The sequence below is a fragment of the Dromaius novaehollandiae genome, chromosome 10 (assembly GCF_036370855.1).
Source record: "Dromaius novaehollandiae isolate bDroNov1 chromosome 10, bDroNov1.hap1, whole genome shotgun sequence".
Lineage (NCBI taxonomy): Eukaryota > Metazoa > Chordata > Aves > Casuariiformes > Dromaiidae > Dromaius > Dromaius novaehollandiae.
In genome coordinates, this window is record NC_088107.1 from 18,567,910 (window position 1) to 18,582,173 (window position 14,264).

General features: G+C 40.3%; 1 protein-coding gene across 5 annotated transcripts in view; it reads right to left on the minus strand.

The window, feature by feature from the left end:
- Positions 1–14,264, minus strand: part of APBA2 (amyloid beta precursor protein binding family A member 2) — a 112,422-nt gene that overhangs the window by 79,663 nt on the left and 18,495 nt on the right. Inside the window, exon 1 of one of the 5 annotated variants that reach the window (XM_026113336.2) lies at positions 13,797–13,816. The exons of the other annotated variants lie outside the window; for them this stretch is intronic. The gene's annotated coding sequence lies outside the window, so the exon portion shown is untranslated. Of the gene's footprint in view, positions 1–13,796; positions 13,817–14,264 lie in introns of those variants that run through there. 5 annotated transcript variants of the gene reach the window in all.

The window sequence follows — 14,264 nt, forward strand, 5'->3', positions numbered from 1 at the left end:
ACCTACATGATATTTGAAGGAGCCATCAGTTAAAAAAAGAAAGAAAGAAAAAAATATATTGTCTTTCTGATAATACTGATTCTAATGATATTTTTTTCCTGATTAACAACAGTTATTTCATTAATGTCTTTACAATTCCTAGCATAATGCAACTCAACGTGCTTTTGGAGCTCGTGCAATATACAAGTATCCAAAAAATGTGTGTTTTTTGCCCATTTTTAAGGAAGGTCAGGATTCATAGATAGTTCACAAAAAAGCTTGTTCTCTCATTTAATGCACAACAGTCAAAAGAACATGAGTCCACCTCACGAAAGTTCAACGTTCACAGAATAGTCAGACTGTATCTGTTGCAACGGTTTCTCACTATTAAGAAACACGTGGCTAGGCAATGCAGCCAGTTCACGCTAACTGCCCGTCTGCAAGCTAACAGGCAGAATCTCAGCAGTGCAGTGATGGAAGTGGACCAAATTCTCTTCATCTTGGCGAGCTCACTTTAAAGTACAGAGGATGTAAAGAATCAAAGGGTAAGGGCAGACAGTAGATTCACACATTGCCAAATTAAGAGAAAAAAAAATTGCTCATTAGGGTAAGCCAGTGGGCACAAGGGATAGGGTGCAAGAAGACATCAACAGGATTCTTCTTGTTATGGGATCTGTAGAATTAGTATCCTTTGATTTTCATGGGTCTGTTGTCTATGCACTTGCCTCAGGGCATCTCCCTTACTGCATGCTTTTCAAATTCCTATTTCTAAGATTTTAAAGATTTTAATATTATTATATGGTCAGTCTTCAAACGTGTTTTGTCATTCTTCGATTGTGTTATCAGACCTCAGCTGAAATTGGTCGGAACAGCCGAGCACAGAATATATGCAAAAGTAGGACAAAAACAAAATGCGTTCTAATTTCCTTCAAATGTTTCTTCAGCTTTGCAGGAATGTTAAACCACATAAAACTATAAACTAGCAGCATAAGTTATTAGAAATGACAATGTACATAGGAAGTCTCCTTAAGCAATTTCTATTGCACTGTATTTTCATAACCATAATTTCACTTTAATTTATGTTGGTAATGTGTATTGAATTGTGTCTGGAATTTCTACTCTAGTAAGATGATAGCATTAGTTCACAAATGAAGTAAATGCATATTCATCCATTTGTTCAGAGGCCTAAAGTCCTCCCAAGAGTGTCACAAAAGGTACACGATGTCCCAAGAGCTGGGTTTTGCTTTTGAATCCCTGATGAAGCTGCTGGATATGAAGAGCTCACATAACTAGATAGTAAGCTATTGGCTACACTTCTAGGGAGTGAATAAATTATCCAAGGTTGGTAGTAATTTATGCTCACAAAATGAGTAAGGGTACCATCTGTTCAAGACGAGTCGCTATAGAATTATTTCAATTTGGTGTTAAATTGCTCACTTTTGACATAGCTGTATGACTGGGGACTATTCCACGTATTGAAACCATATGGAAGCAGAAATCTACTTTTTCTAGACAATGGCAGGAAATTACCTAGGCCTATGAGCAAGGCAGATGTCATGATTTTTGAAAATGTAATGTATATTTTTGGAGAAATACATGTGGGAAAATTTGAACTCTTAATGTGGAAAGAAATGAGGGAGAAGGAAGACTCTTGAGAGTTTATATAGTTTCAGATTACCTCACCTGCCCTCCAGAAGAGCAATGTTAAAACTTAGAATAAGCAAGGTATCTCACACTAGGAAATGCAAGCACTCTCTGTCCTCAACTTGTTTCATTTCCTTGTTTCTAATAAAAGACTTGACTAACTTCTGAGGACTGAAGTTCTCATTCATCTCCCTAGAGATCATATAGTCATACCTCCAAAGTAGTTTTAAATAGGTTAAGGCAATGGACATAACATGCATATAAATGTTGAAAATTCACAATAGAATCCAATTTGTAGAGCTTATCCCTGATATCACCTAAAAAGAATTCATTTGTGCCTTCCTCTAAAGAGACTGCGATCATTTTCCATACTCCATAAATATTTTTACTAATTCTTATTGGAGAAGATATAAAGTTAAGTTTAAATGACATTTCTACCAGACAGAGGAAATTATCAGCATACTAAAAACTGAGAAGAATGAGCTGAAGTAGATTCGGTAAAGAGCTATTTGATTCTTCTTTCTCCTCTCTCTCCTGAGAGGGATGGGAAATCCTCCTCATGCTGGCAGTTTACTGAGTCAGAGGAAATTGAGTCTATTATGTTTTACTATTCATATCCCAAAAGCGCTTAGACATCCTAGGGGCAATGGCTGGTCAAACACAGAGCAGTGAGATGTCCCATGCCTCAAGGAGTTCATGGTTCAGCTACAAGTAAAAGCCAAGACTCGTACAAAAGAGAACACGAAGACAATAATATTAGGTCAATCAGAGTAAGCGTCAGTATTAGCACTTCAGTTGCCTCTCTGCTTTTTTTTTTTCCTGTAAGTCAGTAGAACAGCAAAATAAAATTTTCGTAATTAAGTTTCAGTATATAGCTAAATCTTTTCAAGTGTTCCGTAGCACCTTCTACTAGATGCAAGAGACAACGTGGGGATAGGCATGAAATGATTATTTAAAAACTGAACAAAGATGAAGTCTCATATATTCAGTTGGCTGATCCATAGTGAATAAGAGAAAGAAGGTAGAACTTTGAAGGTCCTCACTTGAACAGCCAGATAATTTTTTTATTCTAACGGAAAAAGAAGCAGTGCTGACAAGAGAAGAGGTGATGCAGGCACATGAGAGTCATGAGAGAATGATCTTTGCAATAGTGGTCCGAGTAGATACAAGAAAAGAGAAATTGCATTCACCAAGGTCAGAAAAGGCACTACAGAAATCAAACATGACTTAATTAGAATTTGTAAAAGAAATTTACTTACATGGATACAATTCAGACAGAATACACTAGATTTCAGAAAGCAAGTAAAAAGTGATATCTTATTTACAGGTTTGAAAAAAGTCATGTTGTCCATCATGATTAATGACAGTAGCAGTAGTATGGGGAAAAATACAAAGATTTCTGTTTTAGAGATCTCTTTTATAAATGTTTGTGTTTTAGGAAGATTGAGAGAACATCTAGAATTCATAAGAGTGAGATTCTATTTTGAACAGAAAACAGTAAGTCTGGAATAGAGGTTTATCTGTAAATTAACAGTCTAGAAAGGGCAACCAAATTTGTGACAGAAAGGCAGACAGAGAGGGCATGGAGAGAAATGAGACAGAACAACAGACAGAGCCATACGGACTTACAGAAAAAGAAAGAGAATCCGTGGAAGGATATTTTGGAAAGATGTTTAGGGAAACAGACGGGGATCAAGCCATGAAAGACTGACAGGAGAGGACACAATTTGAAGGAGAAAAACATGCCGGCAATGTTAGTTGAGAGACCAGGGAGGATCAGCAGGAGCAATGGGTCTGATCTTTGACCACTGGAAGGAAAGTCTCAAAACAGAAAGCAGCTCTACAGCAGTGTCGTATGAAGAATGCAATTGGGTCTAACAGCTCTAGCAAGAGAGGGGAACAGATGGGCTATAGATGTTTTTGGATATTTTTATATGCTTAAATTTTTATTTATATATTCTTCAGTATCTACAATGTGCACCTGCAAATACTGTCGTATCATCTAATTTCTTCCACAAAGTTTGTAGTGGTACTTTTCCTTTGCATAAGAGCATCAAAGAAATAAAAACAAGCCACTTCATTAAATGAACAGTATGCACTCATTTTAAGAAGTTAGTTAATGGGATCCATACTTAACATAATACATTTCTTAGTTCAGCATCCATTTCTCAGATGGGAGAGGAGGTCACTTTGATGTCTTAAAGAGTTGTATCTGGAATTGGAGTAAGCAACAAAATGACCTATAAAAGGAGTTCTCACCAACAGAGGTTAATGAACATTTATGTCAGTGATTCTTCATTTTAGAGGCAGAAACAACTATTTAATTCAAAATCCTAACGGCAAAACCATACATGTTCTAATACACATCTCTCCCTTGGTTAGATCAAGAACGCACATACTCATTGCAATACACACATATTTAGAGTTATTAATATTAGGTAAAAGCATATGAATATGTATGAAGCATAGAGAATGTATGTTATATACTATTAAGGTTTCTCATCACACTAATCATAATTAATTAGGATACAAAAAATAAACTGATGTGATGAAGTGGCTTGGCAGATTAAATCCAGTAATTTTATTTGAAATGCTACTTTTAATGTAAATTTTCCTTGAACACTTTCCTTCTAGGTTAGTGGTTGACTATTTTATATTAAAAATTATGTCTGAACTTGGATTTTTTTTTCTTTTTTCCTTGTTTTTTAGGGTTTTTATCAGACCTTTGCAGACTATCTCAGTGGAAGAATAACCGAAGCACCGCAGCAGGTCAGGGGAACACAGATGACATGTCTGCAGAAGCTGGATACGGTTATGAAGAGACGTCACCTACGGTAAGTGACATCATTAATACTCCGAGTGGCTTGTGAATAACTGTGTAAATACTACCAGATGCACTGTTTAATAACATGACGATATAGGGCTGTGCAGTGCTAAGCACTGTGAAGCTGTGACATGCTCAGGACTGCGGGGCTCCTCGGGTGCCCAGCGCGCAGCCATGTTTGGCTGCTCCTGGGCCACGTCAGTCTGAGCGTATAGGTGTAGCCTTGCCTGAGTGGGAGAGCAGACTAAGCGAGGACAGGATCTGCTTGTAGCCACCATTTCAGAGCTGTCTGAATTCATGTCGGAGGTGACTTGCCCCAAGACTAGGTGGCTGAGATGGAAATTCTTACTAAGGACAAAAAACTTCCCAACAGCTTTGCCGCTCTGCTGAACTCTTCAGTTCTGCAGTGAATAGAAGTTGTTTCTTTTTCCTTAATCTTGCAAGTGGATAGGACAGTTCTCAAAAAACAAATGAATCTGGACTACAGGGGTGCGTTATACAGGACATTTACATATACATAAAAAAAAAATGTTACTTCTCTCTTTCATCACACATGACAATTAAAAGCAACTTGAGAAATCAATTCTGAACTTTCTATAATTAAAATACCTGAAATTATTGCAACAGGGAGAAATCAACAAAAGAAAACTTTTCCTCAATATTTCAGTGTGTCTGGGTTTTGTATCTGCAACTTTTGTAGTATCAGTCTCCCTGTCTTCTACAGCTGTTGCTGCAGCCAGGCAAATTAGACTTTTTAAACAATAGAAATGAGAAACAATAGATATTAAAGCCTTATAAAAATTTTAGGAGTAAGGCATTTATGTTTTTAGACTCAAAACAATTTCTAGTGCTTTTCTAAAACTGAAATTCCTGTAAAGTTAACAATCTATTTAATTATTTTGCTTTAAGGTATGCAGTCTTTTATAATAAACCCACTAAACTATCTGTTCACGTATTAAAAGTCTCCCAAAGAAAGTTAAAGCTAACGTGCCACATTTCTTAGAAGCTGTACCCAGATATTACCGCTTCCTATCGAAGCCATGTTAACAGGCCTCTGAGGTCAATCCCTTTTAATTGATCTTGCTGTAATCTCCTGGTTCCACCGTACTCTAAGCACAGTCTCCCCACTTTCTGAGATGCAGTCCTCGTACAACAGGATTACACAATCTGCCATTTACATTGCTCTGTACATTATTACATCACTACATTATTTTATTATAATGTCCTTGAGATCTACAATTAGAGATCAGTTAATTTTCTCAAGTCCCTTACACAGTAGGGCTTACAAGTACTGCAAAACTTGGCTGCAGTAAGATTCAGCCCTCGGGCTCAATGCCAAGAGGTGGCAGCGAGCTGCTGTACCACTGCACCAGACTGCAGCAATTTTCCCCGCCGAACCGCGTACGCGCCGGGAATGGCTAAGCAGCGCTCCGGGGGCAGCAGGCGCGCGCGCTGGCAGCCTTCCTCGCAAACCTCCCCCGACGCGCAGCCCTTCAGACTGCAGGCAAATAAAGCCCGAGCAGCTATGTCTTTTAAAGGTCAAGGAGGGAATAACTTCCTTTAACTTCTTGGAGTAAAAAGGGTCTGTGCGGTGCTGTGCTGGCAGTGAGGAGCTGTTCGATCTCGTGCCAAGGCAGGGAGTCATACAGCAACCACCAACATGCAGGGCTAACGCTCCCGCTAGGGAGGCTGCACAAAGGACTTCATTTCCCAGAGCGACTCAGGAGAGCCAGGCCTAGGGGACACGAGGGATAACCAGTAGGTAGGTTTTTTTTTTTCCTCCAAAACAGAATCTTTCCTTAGAGCTCTCTGCAGTCCCGAGTAACCTAGAAGTCACATCACAAATATATATCACTCAACTTTACTATGAGTAGCAATTTGGGGGGCAGAGGGTCTCAGGGAGAGAAAACTTGTTCAGAGTTCTTCAGTGCAAAGAAGAGAAGTTTTATTTCTGATCAGTTACTCCATTTGAGTGAGATGGATCAGAAATAACATTTGGTAATTCAGTATCTTTTGAGTTGGTCCCAGGAATACTGTCAGAGCCCTCACAAATAAAAACATATTTGTTTTCCTATTTAAATTCCACTTACTTTTCATGAGATTTTTGCCAGCTTGGGGGCAGTACCTGGCCTCTACTCACAAGAATTATCAAGAGAATTAAATACAATTTCTCCTATAGAAATTATGCTTCGTGCTACACAAGTTACATTGATCATGTAAGGTGCTAAGTGCCTTAAATATTGTCTTGTTATCTCCAGGAGAAGTATTTAATTGTGTCTCAGATAAACTTGGATATGTACTTTTTCTTACACAGTAATCAGTCCTCTGACTTACATTCTTGAAAACAAAAATGCACAAAACGCGATGTGCAGAGAGACAGCCTCGTTCTCTGTGTCCATTTACATAACTCCAGGTGATGCTTCCTCTCTAGTCCAAAACCAGATTATAAATTGCACAAAACCATTCTTTCTTTACACTACTCTGTATTTTTGTCATTGGTTAGAACCTCCCCTAGTAATTCTGTATGAAGCACCAAAACAAATCATATGTCAGTAAATTACTTGCCTGTGTACATACAAAATAAAATCTGAATTAATTTTTCATTAGGTTTACGTAAAAAGAAAATAACAGTTTGACAGGGGCAAATTGTATTAATTTTTACTTGACATTATGAGACATAATTTATGTCAGTTTAAATTCAAAAGATCTTTTTTTCTTAAAGAAAGAGCTCAGGACTTGTCATTATCACCTTAAAACTTTGTTCAGTTCATGTATATAAAACCAGACCCCATTTAGTTACTCATATTCAGAACATGAACAGATTTCTTCCTGCTTGTGCCAGCAATTTAACATCAACTCATTTCTCTGATTTCTGAAGGAAGTGTTTGGAGAAACTCAGAATACCAGACTGGCTTAATTTATATGCTAATATATGATGATTTCATTGAAGTACTGTGCTCTGAGGTCCCAGGTGCTAAATAAAACAGAACGTCAAAATTTTGGTTATGCAAAATTAGAAGTATTCTCTTTTTTTCCAAACAAGAACAAAACATTTCACATAATGAATGAAAATGAGGATATTAGTTACTCATTTTGCAACAGTGCAGGAATGATTAATTAATCAATATCTGTATAGTGCCATGAAGATGAAGAACCCCCAGTATAATCGTCACCATATGCTTTCACCCATTCTGCGAGCTGCAGCATGGAGAACAAAATCGATAGATGGCACAGTACGTAAATGCTTAGGGCTCCAGCGAATAACATGTTTAAACTCTGAAAAGCAAAGTAAGACCCCTACAAAAAAACCTGCAGACACATGACACAATTCCTAGAAACAGTTTATTCTTATTCCAACAGTGGCATATTTATTCCTGGGTGATCAGAACTAATTTTTTTCCAAGTGATTACTGAAATTACTGGAGTTAATTTGAATTTACATCAAAAGAGAATATGGCTTATCCAGGAAGTTCTCAATGTAGTTTCTTTTCCATTTGACTGCTGCAATTTTTAAGGTACATTTCAGCAGCCCATACACTTTTTGTGCAATAGGCTAAGCAAGGCACACAAATGAACAAGAGAAAAAAAAAGCAACTTGTAATATTCTGACACTTACGAGTCTAACAGATTGCATGCTGGTAATGATAACCTGTATTTAGCCATTGCTAGGAAAAATCCTACACAATTTGACTCGCATCCATTCTAACTATTAAATTGCTGTAAGTTTAGCTGCAGACAAATGCTAATCAATCTATGAAGTTCTCTGATTACTATGCTTGGATATGCAAGTTACATCACTCGTGAACACATCTAGTGGAAAATGACACTTCCTTGTTAAACTACCATTTCCCAATAAACAAATCATGTCTGGAAACTGTCCAGACTGTCCTGCTTTTATAAGAACAGCTCTCTTAAGTAGGAAAGTTCTTAAAAATATCAACAGCATAAAAACCACTTAAGCAGTATATATTTTGCAACAGTTTCTCACTTGAAGATGTCTAATTTTATAATCACAAAACTTCAATTTCAAAGCAACATAATTGGACTGTTAATTAAACATACTTTTAGCTCTTAAGGGACCAGCACTGGTGACACTACAGTTTACACTCTGCTTCACCATCACTTTTCTAAATTCCTTAGTCTTTTCGTAGAGAAGCACGGGGTCTGCTCGCCTGCCCTGGGCGCAGCAGCCCGGCAGGGAGAACTGCCCTCTGCGAGCGACCTCAGGCTTGTCTGGCCCAGGGCAGCTTGTGTGATCCGCCCCGTTATCACCAGTTTTATGACAGACAGGGTAGCTAAAATACATACACACACAAAATTTATATAGGAAAGGATACTTGAGGGGAACATATTGAACTAAAATGTGACTATAAATAAATGAATTAGTCTGCTGATTATTTTTCAGAAATCAGTTATTTCATAATGATGCTGGAGGCATGGATTTGAATTTTAGTTGAAGAGAAATGAATGGATGAGAAATAACACAGGGCGATCTTAGAAATGTACTTTATGTGGAAGAGCAGAGAGTAACTGTAAAAACTCAAATACATGTAATTCTCTTCTAGTAGTTCTAAGTAGCTCTGAATGCATCGGCAGTTATTTGGGAGCCTGTTAGTATTATCATGAGATGTCTCCTGAAATCCCTTCAAAAATGTTCCAATTTTCCCCTAATCCAAATTACTGTAGTCACTGCAGATTTAAGCAGCTAGCCAAAGATAATTCAGTTTTGCATCAGTTCAACTTCAAAAATGATAGGCGCTATCTATTCTTACTTATTTTCATTTTCCTATTCTGTTCCAACTGCAACCCAAAAATACGACTGTAATCTGCGAAGAAGCAGGCTGGAGAATAAACTTTTCATAGTTCTGCACAGAAGGAATGAAGCATCATATTAAAAATCATTGTGAGTGTTTCATTCATGAAGAGCCCAATCCTGCAAAACCTTAATTGTATCAACAGTCCCACCTTTACTATCCAAGCAGTCCAACTGAAGGCTCTAAAACTGCTGCAGGGGCTGAGGATTAGCTGCTGAGCTGGGGCCTGAAGTACCAAACCCAGTGGTTTCTGATCTTGAATTGTTAGCTGCCTAGCCGCCACCTTTCGAAAGATTTTCCTTCCATCCAAAAACACAATTACAGCAAGTATTTGGAAGAAAATAAAACAGCTGCTGCTCTGCATAGAAAACGACTGAGTGTCACTAGTTACAGACGACAAAAATGGCAAAGCCTGGCAAAAATCGACGCAGTTATGCCCCAGACTACTCTCCTTTACACCCTCTGCAGCATAAACATGAGCATCAACCTCTTATCGCTATTGTGCAGGTCTGTAAATCTGCATCAGATTTGATTATACTGCATGACAAATGAGAACGCTTTTCTCCAATCCTCAGCCAGCCTGATAGATGATAACTATACTCCTCCAAAGCTGCAGCCCCTAGGCACCCTATCTTGTTTGCTCAGGACAAGCCTGATCTAATTGACTTTTTTCCCCTATACTTTTTCACCTTTCATTAAAGCTCAAGTAAATTTAAGCCTCTTCCTCTAAATTCTTTGTATTTGAAATCCTGACATTGTGCAGAGGAATTAGCTGAATAACCAGTAAAGGTACTTTTTAGCATGATCACTATTTTTTACCTCCGTAAGGAGTGCTGAGGTCTGGGTGGATTTAAGGAAACAAGCTTAGAGCAACCCATTAAAAAGAGACTAAAGGGAGCAGCCATATAAAGCAACACGCCAGCAATAAGCAAAACAGGGAGCTATGTATCTCTAAAATATATTGGTAACAGATCAGCTGAGGAATGAGTGCTTTTGTGGAACTGGGAACCCAGCATGACAAACAAGACAAAAACAGGGAACGCTAACAAAAAAAGGAAATTTTAGAATATTTTTAGAAAGGGCAACACAAAGTACCATTGTGCAAACCACGCGAAAAACAGATACTCTGAAATAATAGCAGCACACGCTGCAGGCACCTGACGCAGCGCTGACAACCCCATCGAAGCATACGTTGGGGCGACGCGCAATCGGTCCCCGTTTCCGACCGGCAACACGGCTGCGCGAGGCTGGCTAGAGGAGCGGGAGGCAAAACGTGGTCGCTCCTGTCCGCTTCCAAACGCGAAAGCTAATCAAACAGTTCTGACTCAAAAGCAGTAGAAACAAGAGAGGCTTTTGTAGGGCAAGGTAAGGGGAAAGGCAGATGGGAGATTACAGAGCCTTCCTCTTGCTTTTTGCGAAAGAGCTAGAGGCCCGGCCCCGTCTGAAGGTAACACTGCAGGCTCTGCCGTGAGCTGGGTCGGACTCTGCCGCCCGCTGCAGCTCCTCCGAACCGCTGAGCAAGGCCAAAAGCACAGGGTGACGGGCACGGCGGGGCGATGGGCACACCACAGCGCGTCGCCCGCCGGTCACCTGCTCCGCTCGGAGAGGGCCCGGGGCCGTGCCCGGCGCCCCGGGGCTCCGGGGTGCTCCCAAACCGCCGGCGCGCCTCCGTCCCCGGGAGCAGGCGCTACGGTCCCTGCTGCTGGCGCCTCTCTCCCGCCGGCAGTGGTCTCGACTGGAGATGGTGGGAGGGAGGTGGTGGGTACGGACCGGGTGAAAGCTGTCAGTTCTTCCCGCCGTGATCTCTGCTAGATTCACGGCGTCTGACAAATAGCGGTTTTTAGAATTAACTAATGGCCCTGCCTCATCCCGAAGCTCGCTGCCAACCCCCATCAGCTGTGTCCTTAACACCACTGTATGTCTCTGCCGCAGACATAAATTAAGGGTGACGTATTTCACATCAGGCTGTATGGGCCCTGTGACACCGCACCAGAATTCATCAGGCAGCCTGAGCGCAGGAATTCATTAGGAAGAGTGAGAAATCTCGGAGCCGAGAGAGGGCCCTATCTGACTATATCCTTCAAGAGGTATAACCAGAGCCGCAGCCTGCCTCCAAAAGCATCCATAGGGAAATGAACAGGCCAAGCCCAACCCATGCTGGCATCTCCCCGTGCTGCCACGTACGTGCCCCATACCACCCACCAGCTCGCTTGCCCGAGGGAATCACAGTCCCTCTACAGCAGGCTGCAGCTAACGCTGCTGGGACCTCAGCTGGGAACGACACCAGTCTGCCTGAAAACGCGGGTCAAAACAATTTGTTGTTTTAAAACAAAACAGTAAATATTTCTGTTTTGAAATAATTATTGTTTTAAAAGAAAACAAAAACCCAGAAAGTTTTCATGCGGAGCAGCCAACATAAGTAACTGCAGTGACACCCAGGGCACGGAGGGTAGAAACACGGAGGCAGAGACTGGCTCAGGATCACCTCCTCTCCTTCCAAGGAGAAGAGCTTTGCTCTTATTTTTGGCTAACGCAAGCTGTGCCCTTAAGAGGCCATATTCTTGCGTTTGTCTGTATTTCATTTGATAAGCCTGTATCAGGTGGTTATCGGGATTCATGAATATTTCCTCATGGTATTTTTCTGAAGCTCCTTCCCAAGTGGCAAGGCCTAATAACTCTTTGGATACTCACTGGATGCAATTTCTGAAAACAGGCACTGATAGCAATCATGGTATTATCTTGGATGTACTTGCTGGCTGCAGTTACTGTGCTCTATTTCCTCTGCTTTCTAGTGAAGAATAAATACAAGTTTGTTTTGTTTTAAATCAGAGAGTTGGAAGTGGCGTAACAAGATGTGACAGGTTACAGCAGAAGTCAGCTCCTGAGAATTCTTTTATTTCCCCATGCCAAACTTCAAGATGCCATAAGTTCAAACCCTCTGTGCCAGTCACAAAATTGTAATTAGCTAAACTAAAAATACTGGTACTATTTACCACTGTTCTTACTTATTTCTTAAACCATGAGATTTAACACCACCAAAATAGACTGCAGATTGCAAAAGATCGTCACTAGTGTATTAATACTTCCTCTTCAGCATACACGTGAGCACTCTGTAAAGCTTGATTATAATTAATCTGTAATCTAGTCTCTTGTTTCTCACTGCCAAATGATAAATTAACTACTAGCTACAATCAGGATGGAATATTAATTTATACAATGCCCTGGGGGTACTTCTCTATGTAGTACAAGACGCCTCAGGAACGGGATCTGTCTCAAAGCTTTAATAGAACTAGGAAGCAAAACAGAGCAGATCTAGCCAGGATCCCTTGCAGCTGTATGGACACCACAGGTACTTCTACTTAATGCTTCTACTGTGCAGCACTGAGATACGCAAGAAATTAACTTCGGACTTCACATGAACGAATGAAGTTCTCTCTTAAATGCACAAAATCAGGTACCTTTCTACACAAAGAGTTAGCATTATCTGGAGGCTTGTGAAAAACACTTTGACTTTTTCAAGGTCAAACAATGTTCTCCGAGCACAGCACTGTACACATGTTGAGCAGCGGGGACATGTGCCAGTTCTAGAAGGGATGTGATTTCTCCCCCCTGTTGCTCTGCAGTGCCTGCTGGAGCATCTCACCACACATGCCAGCGCGGCAGATGGATGCAGAGGTTCTGCCTCCAGCCTTGCCTGCTTCGCAATTTCTTACATGCTGCAGGCCCTCATCTTGCAGCATCTCCTAGCCTCTTAGTGCAAGAAAATGACCTTTGCACAAGTGCAAGAATGATATTCAAATGCTCTCCTCTTCCATAGCCTCTACTCAGGTTCCTCTGCATTTTTTATTTTCTGAATGTCAGGCAAGATAGAGAAAGTCTTATTTTTTTAATATGGGGGGAAGACAGTTCCATGAAATATTAGTATTCTTGTGGCATTTGGCAGTACCAAAATATGCTTAAGATGCAGTATATGGCAAAATTGCAGTATAACAGAACACACATTTCTGATTTAGTAGCACTGAAAACAGAATAAATCTTGAAAAGGGAAATTCTGTCCTCCATCAGTTTTTCACAATCCAAAGAAAACTGAATACAGCAAGAGCTCTTGATAAGACTATAGGGGACTGCAGCCTCTTTATAAAATGCTAGACTGCATTCTGGTAGCTCACAGCATCCCAGCACAGAATGATCAAATCAAGACATCTGGTCATTTGACTACAAACTGCTTGAGTTTTGAGCCTATCAGCAACCCAGAATGGCTCTCATAGCACTTGAAATACAGCATAGGAAAATGCTTGCCAAGAACAGGACAAAAACCACTGAGGAAGAAACTGGGTTATTTTCAATTTTCTAAAAGAATATTATTAATTATGAAGCTTTCTGTCACAAGAATTTTAAAAATTCCTTACAACTCTGATATCAATCACTGCAGCATACATAAAATAATTTAAATCTTTAATTACAAAAGAACAGGCAATGTAATTTGAAAATAGCATACAGATTCAGCTAACTCAGACATTTCAAGCAAGACTCACATTTTGATTTCACCTTCTGTTCTTGCATTTTAATGTTTTTAGCATCCTGCTTTATGAGAAGGTTATCACTTATTGCCTGGGAGGTCTCAGAGAGCTCCCGTTCTCCTCTCTGGACCCGGCCGTTCGGTCTCTGGTACGATCTGATAGGGAAGAGCTGAGCAGACGAGAAGCCTAGCAACGAAAGGGGGCAGGGGAAAGCAGCACACTGCCTGCTCGAGCGATGCAGCCCAGCAGCAATATTACTCGCGAGGCAAGAGGCAGAATCTCACCATTTGACAGCTTAAATCTAGACTACCACAGTGAATTAAGTACTAATATATCAAAATGCATTGTACGGAGCTGTCCTCACAGAAATACGAATAGCTTGTTTGCACAGAGTATAAGACCTCGTAAGCTACTGCAGACAATTTACAGTTACTTATCTTATTTTTCACAAGGCTTTGATGAAAGTCCTAGTCATATCTTTGC